The 18159-nt window shown below is 38.9% G+C and overlaps 1 long non-coding RNA gene across 2 annotated transcripts in view; it reads right to left on the reverse strand.

The window, feature by feature from the left end:
* Positions 1-7827: 7827 nt before the first annotated feature.
* Positions 7828-18159, reverse strand: part of LOC112544266 (uncharacterized) — a 38505-nt gene continuing 28173 nt past the window's right edge. Inside the window, exons 3-4 of one of the 2 annotated variants that reach the window (XR_012900790.1) lie at positions 12016-12219; positions 7828-8440 (exon numbers count right to left, since the gene is read on the reverse strand). This is a non-coding gene — a long non-coding RNA (uncharacterized LOC112544266). Of the gene's footprint in view, positions 8441-11373; positions 12220-18159 lie in introns of those variants that run through there. The other variant, XR_012900788.1, reaches the window with a different exon arrangement.

The raw sequence follows: 18159 nt of genomic DNA on the forward strand, positions 1-18159 counted from the left end.
TTTTGAAATAAGTGTGCTATATAGACGGACCCTAAATGAATCTAGATGGGTGTGCAGAGAAGGTCTAAATTATCACTAGAATAAGGTTTACATTAAAACAACTTAGATTCCCTCTGCATTCATTTAGATTCATTGCTGAAATGAGCCAAATGATAGTTTCCTACCCCTTTTCTAAAAAGTCCATTGCATAGTTATGCTATGACCCTTAAATATAAATAAGGAGAGTAAAAAAGAAATCTGAGATGTGAAAAGATATTCTATGAATAATTTATGTGTGAAACTGTGAAATCTATATCTAACACTATCAGTAAGCTCTGAGCAGGCAAATCCATTCAGCTTCTGAGTTTCAGCCCAGCACAATAACTAATATTTAGAATTTATATGGGACTAAGTTGTCCAAGTTCTGTATAAACACTGACTAATTTATCTTTACTTTTGCTTATCTCTGGTTACATCTAGACTGCAAGCCTCTTTCGAAAAAGAGCGTCTAGACTACAACCAGTACTTTCAAAAAAACAAGCCGCTTTTTCGAAAGAGAACACCCAGGCAGTCTGGACGTTCTCTTTTGAAAAAGTACATTTTGCACTATATAGCGCCTTTTTTCAAAAGAGCGCTTTTGAAAAAAGGCATTCTTCCTCGTAAAACGAGGTTTTCCACAGTCAAAAAACTTGCCGTATTCTTTCAATTTACTTTCGAAAGAACATGGCAGCAGTCTAGATGCAGGGGAAGTTTTTTCAAAAAAAGGCCACTTTTTTCGAAAAAACCTTGTAGTCTAGACACACCCTCCATGAGATAAATAGATAAGTACTATATTACTTGAAAAGTGCAATGTGAGGACAAGAGCTTTTCAAAAGATTTCAAATGATGATACATCTATGAACATGAATCTATAGTGTACTGTCTGATTAAATAAATACATCTTCACTTAACAGTACAGAGTTTTGGACGAAATCATTATCCTTATTTTAGGGATAAACGTATACAAGTATTCTTGAAACTGTCTGCCTCTAATGAACTCCATGTTTAAGGAAGATAAAGCAAAAAGCTGTTAATCACCATTTTCAATTTTCAAGTGTTAGCACTTCTAAATCGAAAGTCGTTTCTGTTTAGGAAAGTAAGCACATTTAGATACAAAATCCTGTAATTTAAATATTTTTAATACATAAGACATTTTTGCTGACTATAAATTCTACATTATATTTTTTGCAGATAAAAGGATAATAGGTATGATGGGTAATATTTTCAAAAGTACCTAAGTAACACAAGAGCCTGACATCCACTGCTTTTTAGTAAGATAGAGGTTTCTAAGTAACTTTTGATATAGACAGAGTGCAGGTCTATACCACACTATTAAGTCAACCTAAGTACAATGTACACCCACAGCAATAATTGAATCACTTTTATACATCCACACTATGCTGCTTGTTTCAGCAGTGGGTGTACTCACCAGGTGTACTTGCACTGATTTAAATGCCAGTGTGGGACATTGTGGGATGGCTTCTGAAAGGCAATATAATGGGGTGGAGGTTCTTGTTCAGTGCATTGGTTGTTTACCAGGCTTCCTGCTTCTGATGTGCTCGCGCCAGTGTGGGACATTGTGGGATGGCTTCTGAAAGGCAATATAATGGGGTGGAGGTTCTTGTTCAGTGCATTGGTTGTTTACCAGGCTTCCTGCTTCTGATATACTTAAAGAAATTGCTATTACTTTTTAAAAATAATTCCTTCTTATCTCTCACTGCTCCTTTCACTGGTTCTTAAGCCAGGGTGACACTTTTCTTGATTCTCTTTTTTTCTTTTTTTTTTTTAATTTGCAGTATGCATTTTAGTTGAGACTCCATTATGGTGTCTTTGAAAAGGTTCCTTGATGCTTGCAGGGATTTCACTTTTGGCACTGTATCTTTTAATTTGTGGTTAACTAATCTCTTCATTTTTATGTAGTTCCCCTTTCTGAAATTAAATGCCATGGTGCTGGGTTGCTGTAGTGTTCTTCCCACCACAAATATGTTACATTTAATTATGCTATGGTCACTATTTCCAAGAGATCCAGCTTTATTCACCCTTTAGATGAGACTGTGTGCTCTACTTAGAACTAAATCAAGAATTACCTCTCCTCTTGTGGGTTCCAGAACCAACTGCTACAAGAAGCAGTCACTTAAGGTGTTAAGAAACTTTATCTCTGCATCCTGCCCCGAGGTGATTTGTACTCAGCAAATATGGGAATAACTGAAATCCCCTATTATTAGAGGGTTTTTTAAAAAGTTTTTATAGCCTCTCTAATCTCCCTTAGCATTTCACAGTCACTATCATTATCCTGGTCAGGTTGTCGGTAATATATCCCTACTACTGTATTCTTATTATTAGAGCATGAAATTACTATCTATAGCGATTCTATGCAACATTTTGGTTCATTTAAAATTTTTACTTCATTAGATTCTATGCTCTCTTTCACATACAGTGCCATGCCTGCCCACCAGCATAGCTTGTCATTATCTTGCCTCTGTCTATGAGTCTGACTTTCTTCCTTAATGGATTCGACTGCAGCAGCTATTTTACAAGGTAATGGCAAATATGACAACTATACATGGGACTATGGCTAGTTCCTTCCCTGGTCTTCTTCCTACCATGACTCCTTCATTCGTGGTCTGGGTAGCTTCAGGACTCCCAGTTTCCTCTAATTGGTCTGTTCCTAGTTGCTCCAAAGACCATGGGATATTTGCACATACTGGGGAGTTTGCTGGGGTCTTGACACCGCTGGCTTCCATAGCCAAGGAGATTGCAGCAGCTTCAAGGCTGCAGCCTGCAACCAATGTCCTTCCTCTCTAGCAATCAGGCCAGACTGAGCTGATCTGCTCACTCTTACACTGTTGCTGTACATGGAATATGGCTCCTAGCTGGCCCATGGAGTTAGGGTTTTCTCAGATCACAAAGAGGGGTTAACCTTTTGCCATCCACTCTAGGATGAGTTCACTCCATCACAGGCAGAAACATCAACGTAAGCAATACTATATCTACACTAACATTGCATTAACTAACTGCATCGACTTAAGCACTATGGCTCTTGCAGAGATGGAGTTAGTAAGCTAGTGTCATGGGTGAGTTCAGGGGAGACAACAGCCATGTCAAGCCTCATGCTCCCAGAAGGGGTGTGGCCTCAGGTGAATGGGGCATGGCTGAGGGCAACCTGTGCTCAGTGCTGCCTGGACTGTGGTGTCCCTTCCCCAAGTGCTACCTGGATCTTGCAGTATGGCACCCCCACATCTCCAGGGAGGTGAAAAAGCTGCCCAGAGAACACCATGCTGCACTCTGGCAATGGTTTACAGGGCTTGGATCCCCGGGTCCCTCTGAACCATTGGGGATGGATACAGTTGCCCTCTTTGCCCCCTCTCCCCTACTGGAAAGTCTGGGTGAGTTACTTTGGTGGGTGTCAGTTTTTAGAGTAGATGCTTACAGAGTTAGGCTGATGTAAACTGCTTTATTTTGACCTAATTCTGGAGAATAAATCAGGTGGTAGGCTCTTAAGTCACTTAGGTGCTTTTGGAAAAAAAAAATCACTTAGCACCGCTGAAGTATGTCAGGTGGAAGAATTCTCATCTAGCCCATTTAGAATAGGTCTATAATCTTTGCCATTAACAAAACACAAAAAGGTGTTTTTAATTTAAGAATGAATTAGAAGTGACTATCCATGGATAGTTGTGTCAATCAGATCCAAGTGCCATAGTCTTACTTCTCATTAGCTGTATGTGCTAGATAGTAAGGTAAATTTGTGGCCAGAGGATAGCTTTGTAATTTAATTGATAGTCTTGTTCTTTTGGTATCAGGCATTACTGATCTAAATTGACAGATCAGTCAGGTTACAGAAACATGCACTTGTACCGGTCCATCCAGCACAGACACTGAGCCTTTTATTGTCTCTGCAAAATGCTATTCTCTCTTTAGCTAAGGTCAGTCGCACTGGGAATCTGAAAATCAGACTGATCAATTCTTCCATTTTGGGCAACACGGCTGCTACTGTTGAATCCATTAAGGAAGAAACTCAGACTGGTAGGCAGAGGCAAGATAATAAATATGTGTCTTTATGTCAAATTGAATTATATTAAAAGTGGCATGGTAAATAGAAGTGGCCGGTGCTCTCATGCTGTGCTGGAAGGGTGTTTTAGGTAATAGATTCTACCTTGTTCTTTAAAGTAAAACTAAAGAAAAACATAACTTTTAAATGTATGGCTAGCACTAATTTCCTCTGTGTTTTTTATGAACTGCTATAATTAACATGTATACTAAGCACAAGGTGTCATAATTTAAATAACTGAAAAATCCACCCTTATCTTCCAATATGGTTACATGATCCAAAATGCTTTCCCCCTCGTTAGCTTTGTTTATTCTTTGCTTCCAATGTTAATTGTACTTACATTTTAAAACATCTTATACACATTAACAATCTACTTTGTACTAAGCCTGTCTTCAGACTTTCTGAAAAACTGAAATTTGTTAATTTCAAATGTGATTTTTCCATTTGCAGAGAGATTCCCTCTGGAACTATAGCAGGAGATGGAATAAATATCAAGTCAAGATGATCAAACTTATTTATCCAAAGTACAAAACTCATGTGAGTGTTGCTAGAGCAGGTCAGAGAGTTAGGACTGAAATAAAACCTAAATACTAAAGTTTTGCTCATACGGAATGGACATTTTTAAGGGAATTATGTGATCAGCTGTCACAGCAACAAAATTCCCTTTCTGTTATACATGGCTGTGTTTGCAGCAGCTGCTGCTGCTTCATTTATAATATTCTGTATTGTCATAGAATATTTATTTATGATACAACTTGCTATTGTCTGTTGGAGTTATGTCACTAGAGTCTACTGCTCTGATCTATTATGACTATTGCTGTCTACAGCTTTGTTGAATGAGGGAAACAGTTGTATTGTCTCTTTCATCAGTTAGCAATGTGATACTTGTAACAGTGGCTTTTCTTCTCAACTCGCCAATGCCCAGCCTTAAACCTTTGCCCCTCTCCGTAAACCACACAAAAATAAAAATCTATAAATGAGATATACAATGTAGCCAGACAGGAACCCCCCTGTAACATCCATTTTTGCTTGCCTGGAGCATACAGGGCACACAGAGCAGAAGGCCCAGGCTGTGTGACCGTGAATGGCTGTAAACAGAGATATGCCAATTGCTGACCAAGAGGCTGCCAAGGAGTGTCCTTGACTTAACCCATATTGATACGAACACACAGCCGTCCACGGGGGGAGGAATCTCTCGCCCAGTAAAAAAAAATGTCTAGTACTCACAATTTAGTTATCTCTCTTGCAAGTGTAAATTAACTTGAAACTTGCTTGTAAGAACTGGTGCCACAAAATGGACCAGTACAATTTGGCATCTTAGATAAGAAAGAGGATACGGGCCCCCAGGGGTATATAGATGGGTCCAGCAGCACATTTTCTCTGAGTGTCAATCTACCATCTATCTGCTGGTCGGGTTAGGTGTTTGATCTCCCGAGGTTCTAGAGGGGACGCCCACCTCGTATTCGTCTTTCCTAGGAATTGAGAGACCGGCCCTGGCCTGACACGCTGGAGTCGAGAGGCACAGAAAGGGGTAAAAATTGTACCTGGATGTGGTCCTTTGTCTTAAGTGTACACATAGACTTAGAGCTCTTTAAAGATTAAACTGTCACTTGGTACCATTATTTCTATTTTCTATCTTTATTTTCTTTGTAACCATTTTTAAAATCTGTATTTGTTAACAGTTAAGAAAGAGAGCAATAGCCATTGTAACCATATGCTTTTATAAGTCTTTTAATAAACCTGTAACTGTTTAAGCTTTAACCTGACTCCTTCAGTTGCTGTAATAGAACCAAGCACAATTTAAAAGAACTTCAGCCGGTCATAAAGGGACAGGCATAGGAAGAGCTTGGGCGTTTGGATCTGTGTCACTCCCAGGTGACAAGATCCGTTGGGGCACCTTTTCAGCCTTTCCTAGGCTGCCCGCTGCGAAGGAACCCCTGTGTTCTAGCAGCTAAAATCTAAGGTGTAATAAGCTCTTCCTATATAACGGGGCATCTGTTGGCCTGCTGGCCACCCTCTGCGACGGGACCCCGGTCCTAGCAGTAAAGACACGGACGTTAAACCTTTTCTCGGAAACATACACACACACACTGCCCTGACCGTCGGCTGACAACTCTGAAAGTGTTCCACATGCGGGTCTCCCCACTGGACCATGGTCTGTAGTCAGAGGGAGAGTTCCAACCAATCTGGCTTCAAAGTTGAAATACAAAGAGCTACCTTTATTTTTTCACATCCAGATACCGAGAAATTATCTTGTGTTGTTATGACATTTTTGTTAATGACGAAAAAGAAAAGGCAGGATGCAACACATTTGCAAATTTAACTTAAACTCACCTAAAGCCTGATATATAGTACTCTATAACAATGGAGGGCAATCTGCAGCTCACTGAGGTTTTATGTGTGGCCTATGAGACATTTTGTTCACCACGGACCATGCACAGTGTTGCCAGTTTTTGCTGGTTTTCATCCGCACACAAAGCAAAGGCATGTGAAAGGAGGTGCATGCTGATTGCACACAACATTATATAAACTGTGCGCTCCTCTTGCATCCAATCAAAGTGCTGCTATGGTATAATCAGCATAACTCAGAAATTTTAAGTACAGAAGCGCTGTTACCCGAGCTATCCCAGGAGACTGTCTTGGTTACAACAACCTTGTAGCCCACTGAGATGAAGGGCCTCTCATGCAGCTTAGGTTGCCCTTCACTGCTTTGTAATATTGAGCCAAAATTGGTGTAATTCCAGGCACAGTTCATTACAAAAATAGCAAGAATTGAAGTTTAATATAAGCCCCTTAGAGTATGTTGCCACTATAATAATAGACCCATGGAAGGAGCTGTGGCTGACCTAGGTCAGCTGTTCTGTGCTGCAGGGCTAAAACAGACCGTAAGGGTGCTCAAAACCCAGGCTCTGTCCTGATTCCAAATGTCTCCACTGCAATTTTATAGCCCCACAACTCCAAGTCCATCAAGCTGAGTCTTGTTATTGTCATGTAGAAATACCCTTAAACTCTTATACAGTTTAGCTGCAGATTTTATCAGGCACAACTGAATTACAAGCCCTAATTATTGCATAAATACTGTATTGCTTAGAGTACCATGATGAAAGAAAATAAAAATTCTCCTCATGAGATGTCACCATTAGACATATAGAATGGATTAAGATTTCTTTTTAATATGCATAATTGTTCTGCTTGAAAATATCTTGGTTCACTTTGGCATACCAACCTCAGATAGACAGGTATCACTATTTATATATTCACCGATTCTAAGAGTCTGAATTCTTGTTAAGATCAACAAAGTCAAACTAGACAAACAGGAAGTCTATGGTTAGACTGAGTCCTCATGGGACTGTCCTCAGAATTCTGTCTCACCATTCACACTCAGCCTATCAATGTTTATCAGTGATTAGTAACTGCATCTAGAAAATTTGAACTTTGTCTGGAAGGGATCAGGAGAAGTATGTAGATTTGATGAGAGAAAGTATTAGCTTGATGCCTTTCTTAATATGCTGTTCCCAACTAACCTGTTATCTCTACAAATTAATATGCCAGTATAGACATTCATGCTGATAGGATTCTATCAATTATAAAGCAAAAAAGGCCAAGAACTCTGTCATGTCAGGGAAATGCAACAGAACTAAGAAACAATGTAGATAACATTTCCTTTCCATAATTGTTACTCCTTTAAAAAAAATTCATATAACAATACAGTAACACAAACTATCTAAAACATGAGATGTAATTTTAATGTTTTCAAAAATACAAGAAATGACACATGGAACAGCCTATATACATTTATTTTACCTGATGAAAACTCTAATTTTTGCTTAGGGACAGTTTTTTCCTGTTATCTGCAAATGGAAGTAGGGTGGGCTATATGGGTCTGTAGCACATCCAGAGTTAGTGGGACATTTCTTTTTTTACCTTTTAGTTAAAAAATAGAGATAGATACAATAACCCATATTAAAGCATTGACCCAGAGGAATAAATATGGCATTATTCAGTTTGCAAACCATAATGTTACTGATTTTTCAGCAGTACAACGTTAATGTGCACTGTGCAGAAGGCTGTTCTCTGGTTATCACTCAAAGTTTCCTGTTCAGTGGTAGAAGAATAGTTAGCCACCACTGTAAACTAGTATATTATATTACAGATTGGTACCATTTGCCAAAAGTTGAACTGTAATGCTTTGGGTCAGTATCATTTAGTGTATAATGCAAACTGAATGTGTAGGTCCTTGCACTGATGTGCAGGTTTCATGGAGCTTAGGATGCAGTAAATCTTTCCTTTACATTCCCTCTCTCCCAATGTCTCCCCTCCACCATGGGCCACACTTTTCTCTTCTGTATTAGTAGTTCTGGTTTTATCTGGAGCCTGCAGGTGAAAAGGATAGAAAGTGAAAAACCTGTGTACAATAGTGAAGAAATCTTAACTGAATATTTTTAGAATTCAAAAAAAGTTTAAATATTGGACAGAGTTGAGGATTTGTAGTGGGAAAGGACATATGGTGAGACTATAAAGTTCTTATTTTATTTCATTTAGTTCAACCTTCAGCAAGCAAAATATAGAGACTTTTTTTTTTTACTTGTGCATACCACATAACAAAAAGAGCTCGTTCTTTTTATTCAGTCACACCTCTAGTCTTGGACCAACCAGGACACTTTAAAACAGAGGTGGCCAACCTGCGACTCTCAAACCGTATGTGGCTCTTTGCTCAAAGAAATGTGTCTCTTAGGGCTATGGCTCGTTTAGAGCTGCATTCCTGGACTGCCTACGGCTGCTCTGCACATGCACACCAGGGCCTAGAGGGAGAAGTATGTGGTTGCAGCAGTGGCGGCAGCAGCAGCAGCTCTAGTGAGGTCTCCTGGCAGCAGATCTTTTCTACTACTGCACATCGCAGCCTTCCCTTTGCAGCTGAAGACAATTTCCATCCTTTCATCCAAAATTCCGCTTTGGAGCAGCCTCCAAGCACCTGCCTGTCCTTCAGACCTGCAGGCATCTTCCTGCACAGATGTCACCCTGGAGCAACTGGCAAATACATACCAGGGAATGTGGGAATGAACATCAGCCAAAGAACCTGACTCGCAAAGGGACCCGTGGCTGGTGCAAGCATATTCGTACTCCCAGTGGGATTGAAGTGATCCGTCGATGCATGCTGAAAGGCAGGAAATCCCTGAGCCATTGAGTGTTGTAGCTACAGGATCTGTTGAGCATGAAATGTTTCAATCAAGCCTGAACCATCCTCCCCAGCTCATCCCTTTAGAATGAACCAGGCTGAGAGATGCAATGACATAGGCTTCTCTGTAACACCCATGAGTCCTAAATTTGAAGAATTACTGAGTGGTACTTTGATAAATGTGGGGTGCTGGTTTTCTTTTCCACTGGCTTCACTTGATGGCTAATTATTTTTAAGGGCAATGATTTCAAGTGGTGGCAGTCGTTCTACAGTAAAAATTGTGCAACTCGGAGGCATAATTACAAAATAATAAAAAATCATTGGGTTAGAGCAGAAGGGAGGACTGGGGGTGCCTGACTCTGGGGGAGAGGAGGGGCATTAGGTTAGAGCAGAGAGACTGGGGGTGCCTGGCTCTAGGATCAGGGTGGGTGCATTGGGTTGGAGGGGGGGGGGGGTTGGGGTTGCCTGGCTCTGGGGGAGGGTACATGGCTCTTTATTTTACTATCCACAGCTATTTTGGCTCTTAGTGTCTAACTGGCTGGCCACCCCTGCTTTTGAGATTGTGCAGAAATTGCTATTCCCATAAAATTATTAAGAACTAGATTGTTATTTCTTTTCAAGGCTGTTAGGGAAAACCACACTGGTGTGTCTATTTTGCTCCCCACATTGGTGGAGTAGGCAATGCGAGGTGGGACTGTTCAGAGGGCTGATTCTGTCATTTGTTCTTGGGTGGGCCACAAAGAAGGGGAGAAGACTGCTTACACAAAGCTCCTCTATGAACCTGCACAAGGGACTTATGCATTTTTGCACTTAAAAGGAAGAATCTAGGATTTATCAGTACTCTTCCCCAAATACCACTAGACCACGCTAGTAAAAATGGCATATTAAGAGTACAACAGAGAAATGGACATTCTTCTTGGATGTCACAACCATATAGTTGCCTTTTCCCGTTGTCACAAGAGTTAACAATTCTATTTGACATTGTTTCAAGTGAAATCAACAGCTCTTGCATATAACTGGCTGGCAGGCACCTTTATACAGTAACCTTTACAGCACATTGTAGAAGGAAGACCTTGTCCTGTCCCCACTCCATAGTCACATATTATTAGAGTTGGTAAAAAAAATCTGACAGAACATTTTTCCATCAGAAAATGTCAATTCTGCAGGAAATTATTGCCAGAGTTTATTTAGATAAAATTGAAATGTTTCATTCTGACATTATGCATAGTGTGGTCATGACTTTGTCAAGTCCAGGATATTAGAGAAGGCAAATGTAATATCTTTTATTGGACCAACTTCTCGTACTAACAGGACATTATCATTTTGGTTATTTATATTTTATTTTGACCATATTGAATCAAGGTTGAAACAAGGACTGGCCAGAAAAAAAGAACTTCATTTAAAAAAAAATGGTTGAGGTTTCAGAACTGGCTTTCATACTCCACTGGAACAAAACTAAGACCTTTTAGAAATGTTCATAGACATTTTCCTTGAAAGAAAGAGAACCCAGCATATCCAATGGCCAAATGGCACTCAGGGCACTCAGCTGGCAAATGGGAAATGAAGTTAAAGTAACTATGTAGAACGAGGAGTAACGGTAGTTGGGAATAGAAAGCCTAGTCCAAACTACCTAGTCCGTGCCGCGTGTAGCCGCACGGCACGGAGTCCGCACCAGCGGACATTTAAAAATGGCGGCGCCTGGCAATATGCAAATGAAGCCCAGGAAATTCAAATCCCGGGCTTCATTTGCAACTCCGGTTGCCTACATTACCACCCTAGTTTGAACTAGGGTGGTAGTGTAGACATACCCTATTTTACTTGACACAGAGCAGGGACTTGATGAGTGCTTTAAGCACTAGAATACAGATTCAGGCTTTCTGGCTCACTGAATATTTAATTATTTAAGCTCCATCAGGAGATACTGAAAGTGTGAATTAGGTAGAATAAAGACTTGACCCAAGATCTCTGATATCCTAGGTGAGTACCACAACCATGAGGCAATAGGCTATTCTTTCTTTCTCTTTTCCTTCCACTTCAAACAGTTTCATAGAAACTTATTCATCTCCAGGAAAATAGACACTTTCAACTCAATATTTTTAAAACCACAAGGCTTTTAATCAACATTTTCCCTTTCTGCTCTAGTTCAAACTAAATATTTAATTTTTCAAAAATAAATACATAAAATCTGATACATCTACTTTTTGATCTGATTTGGGATAAAACAAAATTTTGAAATCTCAGAATATTCCATGGGAATAGAATTTTGTTTTTAAACTAGCTCTGTATATTAATTGAACTTTTAATAAACCTTTTTTGAGGAGAATTTCTATCACAGAGTTTGTATCAGAGATTTGGAAGGGACGCTGTGCTTGTAGTAGGAGAAGCAGGTCAGAATAAATATCAACGATTACATTTTAAGTTATAGAAGTGTCTAATATGTCCCAGACTGTTTTGAAAAAAAATCCTAATTTATAATGCGTTGCAGACAATTATTAAATGCTACATTGGGCCTAGGAAAAGCTTCTCTGGATAGCTTTAACTTTTTGACTAAATTTAATGCTGAAATAGCTAAACTTTATATCCAAAATATGAACATGAGCAGTGTGCTAGTCTGCTCCATTATTCATCTTTTTTATGGCATTTTATGACAATACTCCCTTACACAAGGAGCTTGGTCACAGAGCTTGTCATTGAACATACAATATTAAAAAAAATATACATGGTAATTGCTTTCACCGTATATGTAGTAAAAAACCATTGCAGAAAGTTTGACCTTTCTCAGATGACTGTCTGCCTCAGCTACCTTTATTCTGACTTTCTTCTTAATTTATGTGTGAAGTGGGGAAAAGGCATTTCCATTAGATTATGAACAGGTCATCTCCTCCTTTGGATGTCAGCAGCTGTATTTTCTGAGGGTCAACACAATCACTGGCAGTAATGGATAACTGTACCACAGTTGAGGAGGTAGACTGACCTGCTGAAAATGAAACAAAACCATGTCTAGCCTAAATTTTTCAGTGCCATAGATAGCCCTATTAATCAGGTGTAATGCATTAGACATCTGGGCAGCTTACAGAGCAGATTTTTTTCCCCCAGCAATGTTTTAATTCATTCCCTTCAGCGAATAATTTGTTCAAAAGCCAAAAAGGGATTATACTTCTGATATAATGTATTAATAAGACAGCTTTCAAGCAACAAGGGACATTAACAGTAAAGGTTTGTAACTAAAGATGAGATTCATTAAAAACTTTATGACCCATTTCTTTGGAGTACTTGTGTACTACATGAGGAAAATGAATGAGATTTTTCACTTCACTATCTCTCTGTGTTGAACTGTGAATCTGTCAGTCACACAAAGCAATGGGTTGAAAACATGGACATTTCCCTACTCACTGGCATAAACTTTCCATTTAAGAAAACCAAAGTGCTGTGACAATAAAACACCAATTACAGAAGTATCAGGGCTGCTATGCATATTACTCTGGTGTGTCAATGTGTGTGTTATTTAAATAAAGTATATGGTTTAAGCTATGCAGGGAGTACAGTAAAGAGATTATTGTCATATTGTCTGCATCCTTGTGCCATCTGGATAAACCCAGGGAGTACAGAAATGCTCAATAATTAAAAAAAATCCAGAAGGGATTGTTGTGATCATCTGACTTCCTGCATAACACAGGCTATAGGATTTCCCTGAATTAATTCTTGTTTGAGTATATCTTTTAAAAAATCCAATATGGATTTAAACATTTACAATGATGGAAAATCCTTCATAATCCTTGGTAAATTATTCGAATAGGTATTAACCTTGATCACCTGGATCATCTTGTTTACCCTTTTTAACTATTTGTAAGTTATTCTAATGGTTAATAACCTTGGTAAAAATTTGTACCTATTTCCAGTCTGAATTTGTCTAGCTTCAACAGCCATTGCATTGAATAATACCTTTATCTGTTAGAGTGAAGAACTCTTGATCATATTTTCCCTTAGTGACTTTTGTTGTTAAGCTAAATATATGTCCCTTTTTATTTTTTCATTATAAAAGTATGATGTCTAATCCTTGCGTTATTTTCATAGTTTTGTGAACCCTCCTCAGTCTTTCAACATCCTACTTGAATTGTGGACACTGTCTTCTTTATCATTTTGTATTCCCTGGCTCTTTGTGTCATTTGCAAATGGTTATTAATAATGATTTTATGTTTTCTTCCAGGTCATCGTATAAGTCCAAGAACAAATTCCCTTTGGACTCCACTAGAAACACATCCACATGATGGTGACTTCCCCCCCCTTCCCCATTACAATTACACCGGCTTATTTAGGACCAGCAAAAAACCCATAAAACCCACATCTATATGCATTAACAGTATGGAAACCTCCCATGTGTTTGGTATACCTACAAGCACTTTCCCCCTTACCCTACAAGACAGTCATCATGAGGCTTCCATACTTTCCACATAGGAAAAGTTGTATCTACAATGCATATGTTACTGTAACACAGTGCAAAAAACCAATACAACTCCATCCACAGTTTATTTGAAAGTGTGTGATTGCAGTAACATTTTGTAATAGGGCTGCTTCAATTGGAGACATGTTTTCATAACTTATTTGTTTTCTTTTTCTCTTTTACTTACTGGTAATACATTTTCATTTTCAGTGTCAGCAGAATAGGAGTTTATCATAGTCCCAGTTATGCTGGGAATTGTGTCTAACAAAGAAAATCTGATTTTTCAGGTTTACCAGGTGTACACATAAAATTATCTATCACCATTAGCTTTTTCCCCACATTAATTAAATATGGGTTTCTTATCTCAACCATGAACAAGGTGGATCAGACTACTGTGCCCCTCTCTCCTCCAAAAAAAAGACTTATAAGTGCTGTGTTCTATTCTCTGTGTGCACTGCACATAGTAATGACAAAATGTTATCTTCTATTCCACATGACAGTGCTATTGTTATCTTGGGACACTGCTGAAAATAACTTCTCTTATTACTATAACCACAGCTATTTTATGGTCAAAATAGTATTTTCATGGATCAGATAAGATGAAACTTGTCTATATTTAATAATGGGCTTTTAATCCATGTCTGTAATCCACTAGAGATGGGAGAACCTGTTTCAAGGAAATTCAACCCTTTCAAAATTCACAGATATGACATTTTGCAATAGGATTGAATTTTTAGAGGTTTTATCCCATTATCAATGTTGGGAGAAGGAACTGCACCCATTTGCACAAATGATGGGCTGTTAAAATTAATGAAATGGAAACTTCATAACCGACAGCAGAATTTGGCCAGCCATTCCAATGACAGTGAAAAGGAAATTTTAATTTTCTTTTTAAAGAATTAAGTTGCCCAGAAAGGAACAGAAAATGTCAAAAAGTAGGTATGATATTATTTCCATTTCAATATATGGCAGATTAAAAATCAACTCATCATTTGTCTGTTAAACTTTAAGCTTATGATACCATATCATTTATTGCATCACCAAAATCCCTAAAGAAGAAAATTTTGTTGATGGTTAGGACCAAATTTTGGTCCAACTGTATTTAGACTTCAGTGAGCATTACCTGATTTTCAGTACTGCTTCTTCAGAAGTCACTTCTTTGTATATGTCAGAATTCCAAGCCCATCTCTTTTACCTTTCTTACAGGTTAAATGCAGTGAAATAAATTATTATAGTGTATTGACATCACCTTGCATTTCCTCCATCAATGCATTTTTTTATTTAGCAGCTGAAGCTAATTCCTTACCAAACTTATCATTTTGAAGTTATTTTCAATATTTTTGACTTCTGGATTCTGTAAAAACTTCTTAGATCAGGTCTGTACTCATTTAAGAGCCTAAGGGAGGGAAAATATCATATTGTATATATTACAGAACTACATGGAGAGAAAGGATATGGGGATAAGAGTTGATTTTGTGAATTGCATTTTTCTTTTTCAGATGATATTGACACAGAAGATTATTTTGCAGGAAACTGAGACGGGTGATTTAACTGAAGTTAGTCTCAGAATACCATGATAGGAAATATAAGATTGATTGCACATACTGGGCCAAATCTTATTTGCTTTATTCATCAACACAGTCTCATTGACCTAAGTGGGACTAGTTGCATGAGCCAAGAGAGCAGGATTTGTCTGTTGTTACTAGGAGTAGGAAATATAGGATGGACATAATTTTAATAAATTGAAATCTTCAGTAGACCTAGGAATCTTTCCCTGAACTTCAGTTTTCACTATTTGTTCTGGTTATCATATGTTCCATTATTTGATACTACAGTGTAAATGAAGAAAGGAAACAATGCCATAAAATATTGATTGAAATTATATTTTCCGACTGCATGTACAATTATATTTCAATAGAAGAACAAAACAGTATTTGTTCCTAGTTCCTAGGTCACCAATATGACTTTGTTTGGGATACACTTAATATGTAGTAGTAGGCAAGAAAAAGAGGAAATTAAAACTTTTGGAAACATAATAATATTATTCTAATTTCTTACAAATAAGGGTACGTCTACACTGCACAGCTATTTTGGAATATTTTTCTAAATAATGGGCATGCTATTTCGCCATCCCAGTAAAACTTGTTGCACGAGGGTTAAGGGATAGCTCAAAATAGCGCATTATTTCAAAATTTGGCACTGTGTAGACACGCCAAATTTCAAAATAGCTTAGCACAAATTGCGTATCTCATTTCAGATTTAGGGTGCTGATTTAGATGCATCCTAAAATAGCAGTATGAACTTCCAGTTTTGAGGCCTGACCCTGGGGTAGTTGACTCCTAGATGATGGTTTTATTTCCAATGTAAATGGCACACTGGTGATTTTTCTTTTAGGAAACAATCTTAGACTTGGAGAAGAAATGCCATATAGGTATGTAATTCCTCTAAATTAATTTGACTACTTGTTTATATCAACATTTGCCTGATGCAAAAATTTTAACAAGGGATTACAGTCTGTGTTGTTGACATTATGATTGTTAGCAATACCTGAAGTGAGCATTTAAACAGTTTCAAGCACGTGCCACTGGCCAAGAGTGAATAACACAAGGAGCTATATGGGTTTGGAAATCAGCTATAATGGTCTGCCCATAAGTACACCATGTGTAATAGTGTTGACCATAAGTGGCACTGTTCGATTACATGACATGAGGTTATGAATGTACGAGTCTGAAATATGGAACCAGGACCCTTGTTTTCTCTGTCTTCAAAGATTTAAAAGAAAAATTCCTGAGTTATCAAAGCAGAGCAGATCATGAATGAATGTGCCGTTGTACAAAAAGAGGATTCAGTCCCTAGATATTGTATAAGCAAGTCAGCCATTGCCTTAAAATTCTGAGTGTGTCATGTTCCAGGACCAGATGCAGACTGCCTACAGAGCTTGCTTATACACTCCACGGCTGTGTCTACACTGGCATGAATTTCTGGAAATGCTTAAAACGGAATACTATTCCGTTTTCAGTTTTTCCGGAAAAGGAGCGTCTACATTGGCAGGCTGCTTTTCCGGAAAAGCCCTTTTCCCAGAAAAGCGTCTGTGGCCAATGTAGATGCTCTTTTCCAGAAAAGAGCCCCAATCGCCATTTTCGCGATCGGGGCTTTTTTCTGGAAAAGACTACTGGGCTGTCTACACTGGCCCTTTTCCGGAACAGTGTTCCGGAATAAGGACTTATGCCCGAGCGGCAGCAGAATAGTTCTTCCGGAATAGCGTCTGATTTTGTACAGTAGAGCATCGTTGCTTTTCCGGAAATTCAAGGGCCAGTGTAGACAGCTCGCAGCTTATTCCGGAAAAGCGGCTGATTTTCCGGAATAAGTGGCCCAGTGTAGACACAGCCCACATGTGTTCATCATAAGATCCTTTTAATGCTATGCCACATAGGATTAAGTTTCATTTAAATAAGGTATTTACACACAGTGCCAGCTAGAGGCTGAACAGTATAGTACAGTTTACCATTTCTTTACAGAGTGATCCTGACCAGTATTTACGTGTGTGTGTGTGTTGAAATTAAACCAATTTCTGTCTTGTAAAAATCACTACACTATGTACAGAACAGGCCTCCAGATTTGGACGAGGGGGAAGTTTACTGAGATGTTGTTTTGGGAGAGAATATAAAAAATGTGTAGCTGGGGTGCGGGGGGAGCTTCTACTCAATGTCCTGAGGAACAAAATACAGCATTTGTTTGTCCTTTTCAACTGCAGAAACTGCTTTATGCAGTTTTCTATTGTCAGTGCTTTCTTTGCAAAGAAAATGAATACTACGACTTTCCTGCATAGAGCCAAAAGCTAAGGGTCTCATTCTGGGAATATCTACACCAGGGCTACTCAACATGTGGCTTGCAGCCCATTTGTTTATGGCCCGCAGTGAAGTTTGGGTTTATGCGGGGCTCAACTCGTGGTCCCCAGATATCCTATCTCCACAGCCACTGGAAAACCTACCACATGTCCCACACGTTAGCTGGTGCCTTATCCTTGCTTCAGCTCCATCCCTGTGGCAGCTAGTGTTGGTTTCCCTGCACTTACTTGGGTGAGCTGGGGAGGCGGGACTGGACGACATCACCCTGCCTTATCTTGCCTTCCTTCGATAGCAGACAGCTCCATCCCTAGGACACCTAGTCTTGGCATGCCCAACCAGTACCTGATTGGTCGGAGTGAGGTGGGACTTGTGTCGCACAACCCATTTGTTTGCAGCCCGCAGTGCAGTTTGGGTTTACGCGGGGCTCAAATTGCAACCCACAGGTGTGATCCTTTGAACACGGCCTCCACTGGGAACACATTCTACAACGGTGAGTCAATATAATGGTCTTCTGTTGATATGAGGTTTAGTAGTTAAATTCCTGGACTGTCATTGCTCATTAAAAGTGCTGTCATATGGGTGAAAATCGGGTAAATATTGCATTTTATTAATATCAGCAGAACTGAAT

This window comes from Pelodiscus sinensis, chromosome 1 (assembly GCF_049634645.1).
Source record: "Pelodiscus sinensis isolate JC-2024 chromosome 1, ASM4963464v1, whole genome shotgun sequence".
NCBI classification, from domain to species: Eukaryota; Metazoa; Chordata; order Testudines; family Trionychidae; genus Pelodiscus; species Pelodiscus sinensis.